The 12,726-nt window shown below is 40.1% G+C and overlaps 1 long non-coding RNA gene across 1 annotated transcript; it reads left to right on the top strand.

Annotated features, from left to right (window-relative positions):
* Window positions 1–6,306: 6,306 nt before the first annotated feature.
* On the top strand, window positions 6,307–10,479 carry LOC138164592 (uncharacterized). The gene is made up of 3 exons (XR_011169134.1): window positions 6,307–6,535; window positions 7,842–7,911; window positions 9,690–10,479. It is a non-coding gene; the product is annotated as an uncharacterized lncRNA (long non-coding RNA).
* Window positions 10,480–12,726: the final 2,247 nt, after the last annotated feature.

Raw genomic sequence — 12,726 nt, forward strand, 5'->3', positions numbered from 1 at the left:
CCTTCCTTCCTTCCTTCCTTCCTTCCTTCCTTCCTTCCTTTTTCTTTCTTTCCTTCCTCCCTCCGTCCCTCTGTCCCTTCCTCCCTTCCTTCCTTCCTTTTTCTTTCTTTCTTTCCTTCCTTCCTTCTTTCCTTTCCCAGGCCTTATAGCTAGCATTTATATAACCCTTCAAGATTTGCAAAGTATTCTACACATGTTAACTCATTTGATCCTCATAACTGTGGTATAGGTCCTTTCCATTTCATAGATGTGAAAGCTGAGGTACAGAGGGGTGATCTTTTTTTGCCCCTTTCAGACTAGACTCTTACTGTGTGCAGAGCCCTCCACCAGGCACTGGATACAAAAAGAAAGAAAGTACAAAAGAAAAGCCAGTCCTTGCTGTTGAGGAGCTCACATTCTAATAGGGGGACAACACAGGGTTCCAGCTTCCAGTCAGATGGAAAGGTCATGTGATCCTTGGAATATAGGAGTGTAGAGACAAGCTAGATGGTGATGCATCTTTTGTGTGGCTTTTTAAAGTTTTATTGATGTGTTTTGTTTTTAAGGATATTTAACTGAAGAAAACTCTCCTTTAGTTGCTAAGCTGGGTCCTAGGTGATGCTTTATCATCGTAAGTTCTTTCAATGGCCATTTTCAGTGATTAATTTAGAAGCTAATTTCCCCATTTTGATTCTATAATAGCTCATCCTTATAGGTTTTCAGAATATGTGCAATATTCCATTTGATCCAATAACTCTATGAAGTAGGGATTATTATCCCCATTTTACATGACACACAGGTGGCTGAGGTGGGATTTGAACTCAAGTCTTCCCTGATTTATGTCTAATATTCTACCTTACTATACCAAAAAGTGAAGCCTTATTAAATATTTTACTTCCATACAAAATCAATTAATAAACATTTATTGAGTACCTATCACTGAGCCAATCACTGTGCTAAATGCTAAGGATAAGTGAAGAGGCAGAAGACAGTCCCTAACCTCAAGGAGCGTACAGTCTAATGGGGAAAACAACATGCAAATATACACAAAGCAAGCTATGTGCAAGAGAAGTAAGAAATCATTAACAACAGAAAGGCACTAGAATTAAGGGGGAGTTGAGAAAGGCTTCCTGTAGAAGTTAAAGGAAACTGGGGAGGTCAGTAGTCAGAACAGAGAAGAGAGTTCCAGGAATGGGGAATAGCCAGAGAAAATTCCTGGGGCAGAGAGATGTAGTGTCTTGTTCATGGAGTAGCCAGGAGGCCAATGTCACTGAATCAGAGTATGGATTGAGAAGTATTATGTAAGAAGACTGGAAAGGTAGAAGGGGGCTAGGTTATGAAGGGCTTTGAATGCCAAACTGAGGGTTTTGTATTTGCACCTGAAGGCAAAAGAAAACTTCTGGAAGAGTTGATTAAGGGGTGACATGATCAGACCTTTGATTTAGGAAAATCACTTTAGTGGCTGAATGGAGAAGGGATTGTAGTGGGGAGAAATTTGAGGCAGGCACATCTACCAGCAGTTTATCACAGAGTGGGGGCCATAGTTTTTTCAGCCCTTTGTTAAGTGATGGGGCACCCTCCTTGTTTCCAGTTATTTGCTACCACAGAGAGTGCTGCTATGGGTATTTTAATTTCTTTGTTTCTGCCTGGCTTCGTTAGTGGTCATACACAATAATGAGGTTACTGGGTCAAAGGCATATGGACTGTTGAATCACTTTTGTTGCGTAATTCCAAATTAAAATTCAGACCATTTCCCAGCTTCACTAATGGTATGTGCTCAATTCAGTTTGGAGGAAGTAGAGATTTAGTTGTGTTAAGATATTAGATGAAATACCATAAAAGGGTATGGATAAACTATGTTGCCTTTACTTAATACCAAATGGCAGAAGGTGGCTAGAGTAGAGCAAGACAAAGGGAAGGAAAACACCTTATCTGCACTATTAAGACATTAATATAGATGTAATATGATATATTACATATTATACATAATAATGTAGATAGTAGATTAATATAGATAATATAAAAACCTCATTCAGTATTCTAATGAATATAACATAATTTTGTATTTTTATGTGTATTCACACATTTATAGGTGGACTACAAAGGACCACTTGTTTTATTCTGTTATTTATAGAATATTTGTTATATTATTACTTATTAATTACTATTGTTCAATCAAGTTCTAGCTTTAATATGTATAGTGCCAGTAAATTTCCTCTTTATCACAGGGAAAAGTCCACCAACAGCAGATTGTTGAGACTGAAAGAGCAGGTTGTTGGTTAATACACCTCAAGGGGAAGGAATAAATATGTGGGGTAGGATAAGGAAGTGGTCAGAGGCAACCAGCAAAGACCACATTCTTTTGGTTGATTTTTTATCGTCCTGTTTCTACCTCTATTTACAATGTGTCGGTCTAGTAGTATTCCTAGCTATAATACTTCTCGTTAGAGGTTTCTCTCTTATCTTCTGTTGTAGTGGGACTGCAGATATGATCTGCATGGGCTCCTCCTATCACCTCCCTAGGGATTCTGTATGGGAATTGACCAAGTAAAATGAACATCAGTACATGTTTGGTGTTCATTCTTCAGGATAAACATTTTCTAAAAGGCTTTCTTACTCCAGGGTGTGTCCTTTTTTGGTCACACTGAACAATTGAGGTCTAACAACTCAACTATACAAGGAGAAAGGGCAACTTTGAATTCACTGAATTCCCAGGTGTTGCCTTTTCATTAAATTAAATCAGACTGTAATCTTATTTTGGCAATCTCTATTTCCTTGCCTTTCTTTCTTCTTATCTCTACTCCTCTCCCACTTCTTCCATCCACTAGCTCTCACTGAAACCTGGCCTCCCCCTGACAGCACAGCCTCCCTGGCCACTTTCCTGTACTGACTAGGACCTCCATTTATTCTCACCTCACTGGTTGTGGTGGGGGAACTGTAATACTCCTTACTTCCCATTGCCACTTCCAGGTTCTCCCTTTTCCTCCATACTTACTCACTACCCAAACAAAGGCCTGGTAGTGGTTGTCTTCAGACCTTCAGGTTATTCCCTTCCTTCCTCAGTGAGTTTGTTAGATGACTGACAGCTTTTCTCTCCTCCCCAACTTTTGCCTTCATACTAGGAGACTTCAACATACATATGGATTCTCCCTCAAATACCCTAACCACTCAGTTTATCAACACAGCTCACTTTTTATGAGCTACTCCTCCATCCCACCTTAGTCACACACAAAGATGGTCATACCTCTGATTTTGCCATCACTCATAAACATAAAACCCAGGCTAGGAAAGGCAACTTGCCTAGAGTCACAGCAAGTGTGTATGAGTCATGATTTGATCACAGGTCTAATGACTCCAAGCCCAGTACACTGTCGGCCACAGCACACTACTGATCCCTAATTAAATTCCCACAGGTCTTGAAAAAATGGGCAATTTATATGTCACCTGGCTTTGCCTAGGGGGACCCTCAGTGAAAACTCAGGAAACTCCAGCTTAATGCAAACAGGCAGATCTTATCAAAGTAGTCGTTATAAATGGAGCTTTAGATACTCAGTCTGAAAATACACACACACACACACACACACACACACACATTAATACAGAAGAATTAAGTCAGCTCACCCTTCTATAGACTCTCCACACCAGATGCTGGGCCTAGAAACTGTAAATCACATGAATGCAGAGTGAGACAGAAAGCAGCAGGTTGCTGGTGGTCAAACAGAGAGAGGGTCTAGGTGACCGAGACTTTGCTACTTCTCTCTTGCATATAAGAAGGACAAGCAGAGCCCACAAAGTCTCCAAAGCTGTAAGAATGGAGTTTAGCCAGCTTGGTCACAGTGACAGTGTGGAAAGAGGCTTAGACCGACTGTAGACACAAGAAGAACCCCATTCCTGTCTTCCAGGAGGATAAAGGAAGATGGCGGAGTAAAAGCACGGACTTGGCATGAGCTCCCGCTTCAATCACTTCCAAATCATGTAAAAAATTAGGACTCCAAGAGGATAAAGGATTGGAGCAGCTAAATGGTGCAGGGGACAGAGCTCAGGAAGACTGAGTTAAAATATAACCTCAGGCCCTTAGCGACTGAGTGACCCTGGGCAAGCCACTTTACTTCTGTTTGCCACTTGGTTCCCTAAACCATATATAGGAAGGAATCACCCTAAGGGGAAAGGAAACTTGCCAACTAAGGAAAACCTGCCTGCTTTAGATCTTCTTAGGCAATAGCTTGTTCAAAATTGTGAATAACTCAATAAAGAAGGGTCATCAACATGCTTTTCTGGGAGCCTGAAAAGTCCAACAAGCTTTTTTTTGGTGGGGGGGAGGGGAGTTGCAAGGTGGTCAAGGGTCAGTAGCTTATTATAGACTATATCTAAAATCATCGGGGTTCTATATATGCATGGGGCATCTCAGTAGCACAGCAGATAGAGCAGAAGGCTTGGAGTCAGGAATACTCTCCTTCCTGAGTTCAGATCTGGCCTCAGATGCTTATTAGCTGTGTGACCCTAGGCAAGTCATTTACCCTGCCTGCCTCAGTTTCCTCATCTGTAAAATGAGCTACATGGAAATGTTTTACATGATTGCACATATATAACCTATATGTGATTCTTACCATCTCAGGGAGGGGAAAGACAGAAGGAGAGATAGAATTTGAAACTCAAAACTAAAAAAAAATTATTTTAACTTGTAATTGGGGGAAATTATATATATATATGTACATATATACACATATAAATTTATAAAATACATATATACATACACACATCTAAATAAATGAGCTGAAGAAGGAAATAGGAAAGCAATTCTAGTACCTTTGTCAAGAAAACCCCAAAGGGGGTCACAAAAAGTTGGACAAGACTGAAACAACTCAACAACACGTGTGTAGTGTAAAAAAACAGCAAAAAACAATGGATTGGACCCTGATTTTTTTAGGTTTTATCTTCTGTTCCTAATCTCTCATGTGGCCCAGTCAGTGGTGAATGCTAATGCCCTCAGGAAGTGGGGGCCTTTTTTCACAACTCTTCCTCTTCCTCCCCTCCCCTTCATTCCTCTTCACCGTAGCCCCTTCTCAGTGATGACCAGACTGCTACCACAGAGCTCCTGGGTCTGCCCTGGCCCAGATGATTGCCTGGCCCCCTGTAACCCCCTTTACCAGCAACCACCATTAGTGATCTTGGAGAAGATGACCGATTGCCTGCAGGAGAATGGACAGTGCTGATGTGGCTTGTTCTCTGGACCATGCCTAGCCAAGATGAAGAAGTGAGGATTCAGTGGCACCACAAAATAGTTTGTGTTTTAATGTCTAAGATATTGGCCTTCTGGGAGAATAACTACAGATATGGTACTGATGCTTAAGTTTCAATGCATTTTCATGAACTTTTTTTCTATCTATATTTGTGTGAACGAAATAAATGTTTGTCCTATACCCAATCTACATTTGTACCTTGAATATCTTTCTACTCACCCTTCCTTTCTGTGGGAAGACCTTAGACAAATCAGACTAATCTAAAAATTCTGTAAGTGATTTTCCCTGGGACTCTGGGAGGGGAGTGGGTAAACAGCTATAGAGTCTGAGCAAAAAAATCTCTGTAAGGACCAGGCTCCCCCAGGATTGTGGCTGATGCATGTACAGAAGTCCAGAGTTGTGGGGGGCGGGGCACTCAGGGCTCAGCAACCATTCTTTGCATGGTAACATATCAAAGGTTTGGGAAGAAAACAACCGTGGAGCTTAAATTCGGCTTGACAAACTCAAAGTTGGCAAAGAGTTCATGAATTAAATGAAATTCAGTATTTTTAAGTGTCTCTTATGTGCTGTGCTTGGCTCAGGGAACACAAAGACAAAAAGTAAACAGTCTGGGCCTAGGAAGGGTATATTATGGATGTTAGGAGTCGGGGAAGGAGTTGGGGACTAGAGATAACACAAGATAGCATCATGGAGGGACCTCAGGGATCATCTAGTTCAGTTCCTTCATTACATGTATGTAAGTGAGCAAATTCAAAGTACGTACAAAATAATTTTAAGAAGGAGAGTAGTGCTTACAACTGAGTGGGTGTGATGGGGAGCGGGTAAGGCCATGTGGAGAACGGGGCACCAGAGAAGCTAGAGGTTTTCTGAGGGGGAGGTCAGGAAGTAGGACCATTTGGGCCAAGAAAGGGAGATAGAGATGAAAACTGGAATGTGGCATGGAAGAAATAGTCAACCGGCCAGTCTGACTGGATCAGAGAGAGCCTGAGACGAGGAACAATAAGAAATACCTGTGGAAAAAGTGGGTGGGAGCTAGATTGTGAAGGACATTACATGCCAGGCTGAGTAGTTGGTATGTGTTGTTGTTAACAAGAGGAGGAAGTTGGGCAGGGAATGATGGAATGTGGGAAAGTGAGACTGAATGCATTTGCCAAGAACACAGAGAGAAGAAAATACGGGGGACTGTTCTGCAGGGAGGAGTTCCTTTTCCTGCTTCTTCTTACCCTGAAAAGACGTTGATGACCTCGGGGCAGAAACTGGCCTAGATTGTGTTTGAGGACTAGAGTGAAGCAATCCCTGCCTTATCTGTATCATCAGTGAGATTTTTACAATTTCTATTTTAATTTTTTATGGTTAAATACCTCTAAAATGTGCATTTCCATATACAGAGCATAAAAAGATTGTATTTTGAAACCATGAAATCTCCATTTTATACCTCTTGCTTTAAAATAAAAATCAAGTTCTACACATTTCCTTCAAAACTATCCTGATTATCTGTGCTTCCTTTTGAACACTTTTTCTTTTCTTTTCTTCTGTGCTTTTTTTTTTCCAGGCAATCAGGGTTAAGTGACTTGCCCAGGGTCCCACAGCTAGTAAGTATCTGAGGTCCAATTTAAACTCAGTTCTTCCCGAACCAAGGACCAGCACTCTGTCCACTGTGCCACCTAGCAGCCTGGTTGGTTACTGCTTTGATCAAAGTTCTCAAGTCTTTCTTTACCTTATTGTTGTTGGTATTATAGAAATTGTTCTCCTGGTTTTTGTCACTTGGCACTTCCTTCTGCATCAGTCACATAACACTATTTGTTCAAACATTCCCCAATTGATGGGCACTCCCTTACATCTAATTTCAATTTCTTTGTTTTTCTTTTTTACCTTTTAATCCCCCTCTTCAGGATCATGAAGTTTGTTTGGCTCATTACTCTTCCTTCCCTCAACTCACTTATTGTCTCCTCTTATTTCCCTGTTGAGTTTGATGTTATTTCTACAGCAAACAGTGTGTATGTGTGTGTGTGTGTGAGAGACAGACAGACAGAGACAGAGACAGAGTAAGTAAGAAAGAGGAGAGAGAGAGAGAGAGAGAGAGAGAGAGAGAGAGAGAGAGAGAGAGAGAGAGAGAGAGAGAGAGAGAGAGAGAGAGAGAGAGAGAGAGAGAGAGAGAAGAGAGAGAGAGAGAGAGAAAGAGAGAGAGAGAGAGAAACCTTTAAACCTGTTTTTGTCTGTTTCAGGTAAGATTTCCTTTGGATGTTCGCCTTTCCTGTCCCTTCCTCTATTTATAGGTGCTTCTTCTCATGAATCCCAGTTATGAGAAATAGCAAGTGCTACTCCTCTCTTTCTCTTTTTTAGTGTTTTCCTCTTTGTATGTCTGCCTTGTACCTCTGTTTACCTTCCCTTCTCTTTTCCCTTTGTCAAGTCCTCAGAACAGAACCAATCCATCCCCGGGTCCTCTGTTTTTCTCATTTAATTTTCTCAAGACCCTTTGATGACACATTAAGGTTCTAATGAGACACTTGTTTCTTTTACCCCTTTTAGAATGTTAGCACTACCTCTTCTTGCAGTCCTAATTGCTTAAATAAATTTAAATTTTTTTTTTTGTTTCTCTTGACTCTTGTGTTTATGTTTCAGAGTTACTACTCAAGTTCCCGTCTTTTCTTTAGAAATGTTGGAAAGTCCTCTATGGCATTAAAGAATTTTGGTGAGATCCTTTCATTCTCTTTTATGTGATATTAGTTATTCTTTGAACTAGTGATAGAATTTACTTGTCAATTCATGTGATCTTGGTTTGTTTTTTTCCCTTTCCTTTGGAATTCCCTTAGTGGTTTCTTCAACTTTTTCCCTCCTAAGATTGGATTATTTAAATGATCTATTAATCTGTTACCCTGAAGTTTGGGGTGGGTTTTTTTGGTTGGTTTGTTTGTTTTTGGTAAATATTCATGCATTTCACTTTGAGTTAGCAGGGTTTTTTTTTCACATAATTGGCTAATCATTGGCATATAATTATGCAAATTATATCTGAAATAATATGTATTACAGTTACATCTTTGAGCTAATTTAGTTTAAAAAGATTTTTCGGGGCGGCCAGGTAGCACAGCGAGTAAGAGCACCGGCTCCAGTGTCAGGATGACCTGGGGATCAAATCCAGGCCCAGGTACTTAGCACCACACCTAGAAATAATTGGCTGTGTAACCTTGAGCAAGTTACTTAACCCCGATTGCTTAAAAAAAAAAAAAAGATTTTTCTTTTAAGGGTTACTGAAATACCTTACTACATCCAGGCTAAAGCGGCCAGTGATTTTGTTTGTTTTTTTTTATTCACCTTATGTATGAAATTCCAAAATGTGATTATTTCTTTTTTTTTTTCAAATGCTTTATTAACTTCTGGGTTACATCATTCATTTCCACCAGATTTTGAGTTACAAATTTTCTCCCCATTTTTCCCCTACCCAACTCCCCAAAATAGCAGTCTCACAGGATATCCCCTCCTCCAATCTGCTCTCTCCCATATTTTCTCCCATACCCCTTTGACTTTTCCAGTGGATCTCTATGCCCCAGTGCCTGTATATCTTATTTCCCAATTACATGTAAAATAGTGCTGATAATAGTATATATATATGATGTACATGTGTGGCTAATGCAAAACAATAACATAGTAGATTATATATAATAATAATAATAACATAATAACAGTAGGCATTCAGTAGCCTAAAAGGAGTCCTCCTCTCCTGTCAAAGTTAAGACCAACATTAATCCATGGCAGCTAGTGTGACCCTGGGCAAATCGCTTAATTCTATTTGTTTTAGTTCCTCATCTATAAAATGAGCTGGAGAAGGATATGGCAAACCACTCCAGTATCTTTGCCAAGAAAACCCCAAATGGGGTCATGAAGAGCTGGACGTTACTGAAACGACTTGCACGACAATAAACATTCATGAAAGCCCTTTTCCCACTGCTTGGGAATTAATTGCCAATTTCCTAGGAGCTTATTGCTCCTTCTAATGTTCTCTGTCCCCTCCCTTCCCTGTCCCCCAATGAAGCCCTAGTCCCCAGGTCCAGGTTCTTCACTCCCATTCTGCTCAACACCAGTAATAGCCCTATGAAAACCCACCAGCTTTTACCAGTTTTTGTGCCCCTTTCCATAACCCTAACCCTAACCTGTGGATCTTAACCTGTTCCCATTTCTCTCTCTCTCTCTCTCCCTCCCTCTCTCCTCTCCCCTTCTCTCTCTTTCTCTTTCTCTCTCTCTCTCTCTCTTTCTCTCTTTCTCCCTCTCTCTTTCTCTCTCTCTCAGCAATCAGGGTTAAAGCTAGATTTGAACTTGTCTCCTCTTGATTCCAGGACCACTGCAGTATTCTCTAGGTTCCTAACTGCCCATTTCCATTTTCTCTTATTGTGTTTCTTTATTGTGAATATGTCCCCTTAGTAAAGCCAGCTTATTTTACTTTCTTTCTTATGTGTTCTATGTTTCATTGTACAGAACTTTAGTATCCTGAAACTTACTATACCTATAATAAGACAGAGCAGTGATCTGGCAACAGGAGAAATGCAGTCATCAAGTGAGGAAAACTAGAATCTCATGTTGGAGCATTCAGTTTTGCACAAGGGGGTCCCTTCTCAATAAAACCAAACCAGAATTTTCAGAAAGAAGAAAAGCATAAGGGATCGCATTTCTACTGAGAAGAAAAAAAGGACAGCTTGCAGTCATTCCTTCAGTACCCATACTTTGCTCTTCTGGAGACCTGTTATGGGAATGAGAATTTAAGATCTTCCCTGCCCCTAGGCTCTTTGATAGGCTTAAATGACACTGAGAATCTTCCCAGATTTGAAAATATACTCTGCTCCTTAATAGGCTGAATGTGGTCACCTGGAGCCTATGGCAGAAGGCTTGGTTTTCAGGAATGCCTGCACTTGGTGCTTTTTGATTGGGCAGTGGGTCAAGAGGGTTGTGACATTCTCTGAGCCAGGAGAAGGCTATATATACCCTGATGTGAGGTTTTGTTTTGGGGCTCACTTTGAGAAGAGCTATGTGATTTGACCAGAGGAGACTTTGGGCAGCTGTTGAGCCCCCCAACTTTGAAAACCCAGATGTTGGTGCTTCCCTCTCTGGCAGTTGACTAGGTGTGGATGTAATAGACAGACAGCTGTAAGCCTGTCTGCTGGTGTTTCTGTGTATTTGTTGTCTGCTTGTAACTTGTTTGTATTCTCTGAAGTTTGGAGTGCTGATCTTTTCCCCCTGAACTAGGTAAATGACATATGTTTGATTAAAGCAAGATTGTTAACCCATTTTGAGTTGCTTTCCTTTAGAAAAGCAGATCTGAGAACCTGTGTTGGCAGCCACCCTGGGTATGCTAGGGTGCTTGCTGCTACAAGACCCAGCATCAGAAATCAGACAAAAGTATAGAATGAATAGCTTGAGTGTCATTTGGAAAATTTCCCACTATCACAGTAGCAGACACACAGAACTCTCTGAGAGGGGTTGAAATGAAAGGCAAAAGATGAAGCGAGTCCCCACAGGGGCTCTAGCATTGGGTATCTCAGCATATAAAAACAGTTAAAACTAATTTCTGTCAGAATTTGGAAATCCACATTAAAAAGAATTGTATTTGAGTTACTTTTGAACCATAAATTTAGTCCCTTCTTATCTTGAATGCAACAAATTTGCAGGAATGAGAGAGATATTTTTTTTCCTTAGCATTTCTACATTTTACTTTAACAGTTTTTCCCTTCCCTAATCATTAGCCAATGGTTAGCCAGTGGTTAACCAGATCAAGAAAAAGTTTAAAAAAATGAACTGTGATCAGTAATCAATCAGATAAATTTTAAAATTTCATAACAAAAAATGCATTACTTAAAAATAATTTTAAAATTATTATTATTATTATTATTATTTTAAAGACTAGGGTTTCCCATTTTACTCAGGCTGGAAGTATAGAGGCTACTCCTAGTCAGTTCCACTCTTGTTGGAACTGAGCTTTGACCTGATCTATTTCTGGCCTGGTTTGCCTCTCCTTATGCAATCTCCTTAAGCCACCTGTCCTGAGAGCTCCTGGGGGTGGGGAGGTAAATTCTCCCACAAAGGCCTCATTTCTCAGATGTATAGAGAACTGAGTCAAATTTATAAGAATACAAGTCATTTCCCAATTGATAAATGGTTAAAGGATATGAGCAGGAAGTTTTCAGAAGAAATCAAAGCTATCTATAATCACATAAAAATGCTTTAAATCACTATTGATTAGAGAAATGTAAATTAAAATAACTCTGTGGTACTCTCTTAAACCTATCAGATTGGCTACTATAATAGAAAAGAGAAATGACAAGTGTTGGTAGAGTTGTAAACTGATTCAACCATTCTAGGGAGTAATTTGGAATCATGGTCATAGGGTTATAAAAATGTGCACACCCTTTGCATAGTACCAGTAGTCTTATCTTCCAAAGAACCAGTACTGGTAGTCTTATATTCCAAAGAGAGGGAAAAATGGAGGGAGGGGAAGGACTTACATGTACAAAAACATTTATAGCAGCTCCTTTTTGTGGTGGCACAGAACTGGATATTGTGGAGATGTCTATCAATTGGGGAATGGCTAAACAAGCTGTGGTATATGGTTTTGATGGAATATTGCTGTGCTATAAGAAAAGATGAGCAAGATGTTTTCAGAAAAGCCTGGAAAGACTTTCATGAACTGATGCAAAATGAAGTAAGCAGAACCAGGAGACCGTGATACACAGTAACAGCAATACTGCATGATGATCAAGTGTGAATGACTTAGCTATTCTGAGAAATACAATGATTCAAGACAATTCCAAAGAACTCATATGGAAAAAATACTATTCACCTCCAGAGAAAGAACTGATGGAGTCCAAATTCAAATCAAAGCATACTTTTTTTAACTTAATTTTTTCTTGTTTTTTTTTTTAAATTTTTGATCTGTTTTCTTTTGCAACATGGCTAATATGGAAATATGTTTTGCATGATTCCATATGTATAATCTATATCAAATTGCTTTTCTCAAGGGAGGAAAGAAAGGAGAGAAGGAGAGAATTTGGAGCTCAAAAAATTTTTAATGAATGTTTTAAAAATGTACATATAATTGAGAAAAAGAAAAGAAAAAAAGAAAGAAAGAAATGGAGAGAACACTGATGCTCATTCCTGTAGCAACTACCGTGTTTCCCCGATAATAAGACCTATCCCGAAAATAAGCCCTCCCCTTACTGTGTAAGATTCCTCTAAAATAAGCCCTCCCCTGAAAATAAGCCCTATTGAGATTGCTACTGTAGTGAAGGTGATCCCCTGTGCTACACGCTACATTACGGTACCCTCTGTATGCGCCGTCCCCCCCCCCCGGGTGAAATGCACGCCGCGCTCCGAGCTGCATCCAATCAGAGCTGCAGCAGTGAGCGCATCATCCTGTTCTTCCCCAGTGATTTGCTTGCTGGCGCCATTGAGAACAGTGCCGTGGAGGAGAGCTGAGGCAGGACAACATAAGCCCTCCCCTGAAAATAAGCCCTCTGGTGTT

This window comes from Petaurus breviceps, unplaced genomic scaffold (assembly GCF_028583685.1).
Source record: "Petaurus breviceps papuanus isolate PSGF00001 unplaced genomic scaffold, PetGlider_PUasm1.0 191, whole genome shotgun sequence".
NCBI lineage: Eukaryota > Metazoa > Chordata > Mammalia > Diprotodontia > Petauridae > Petaurus > Petaurus breviceps.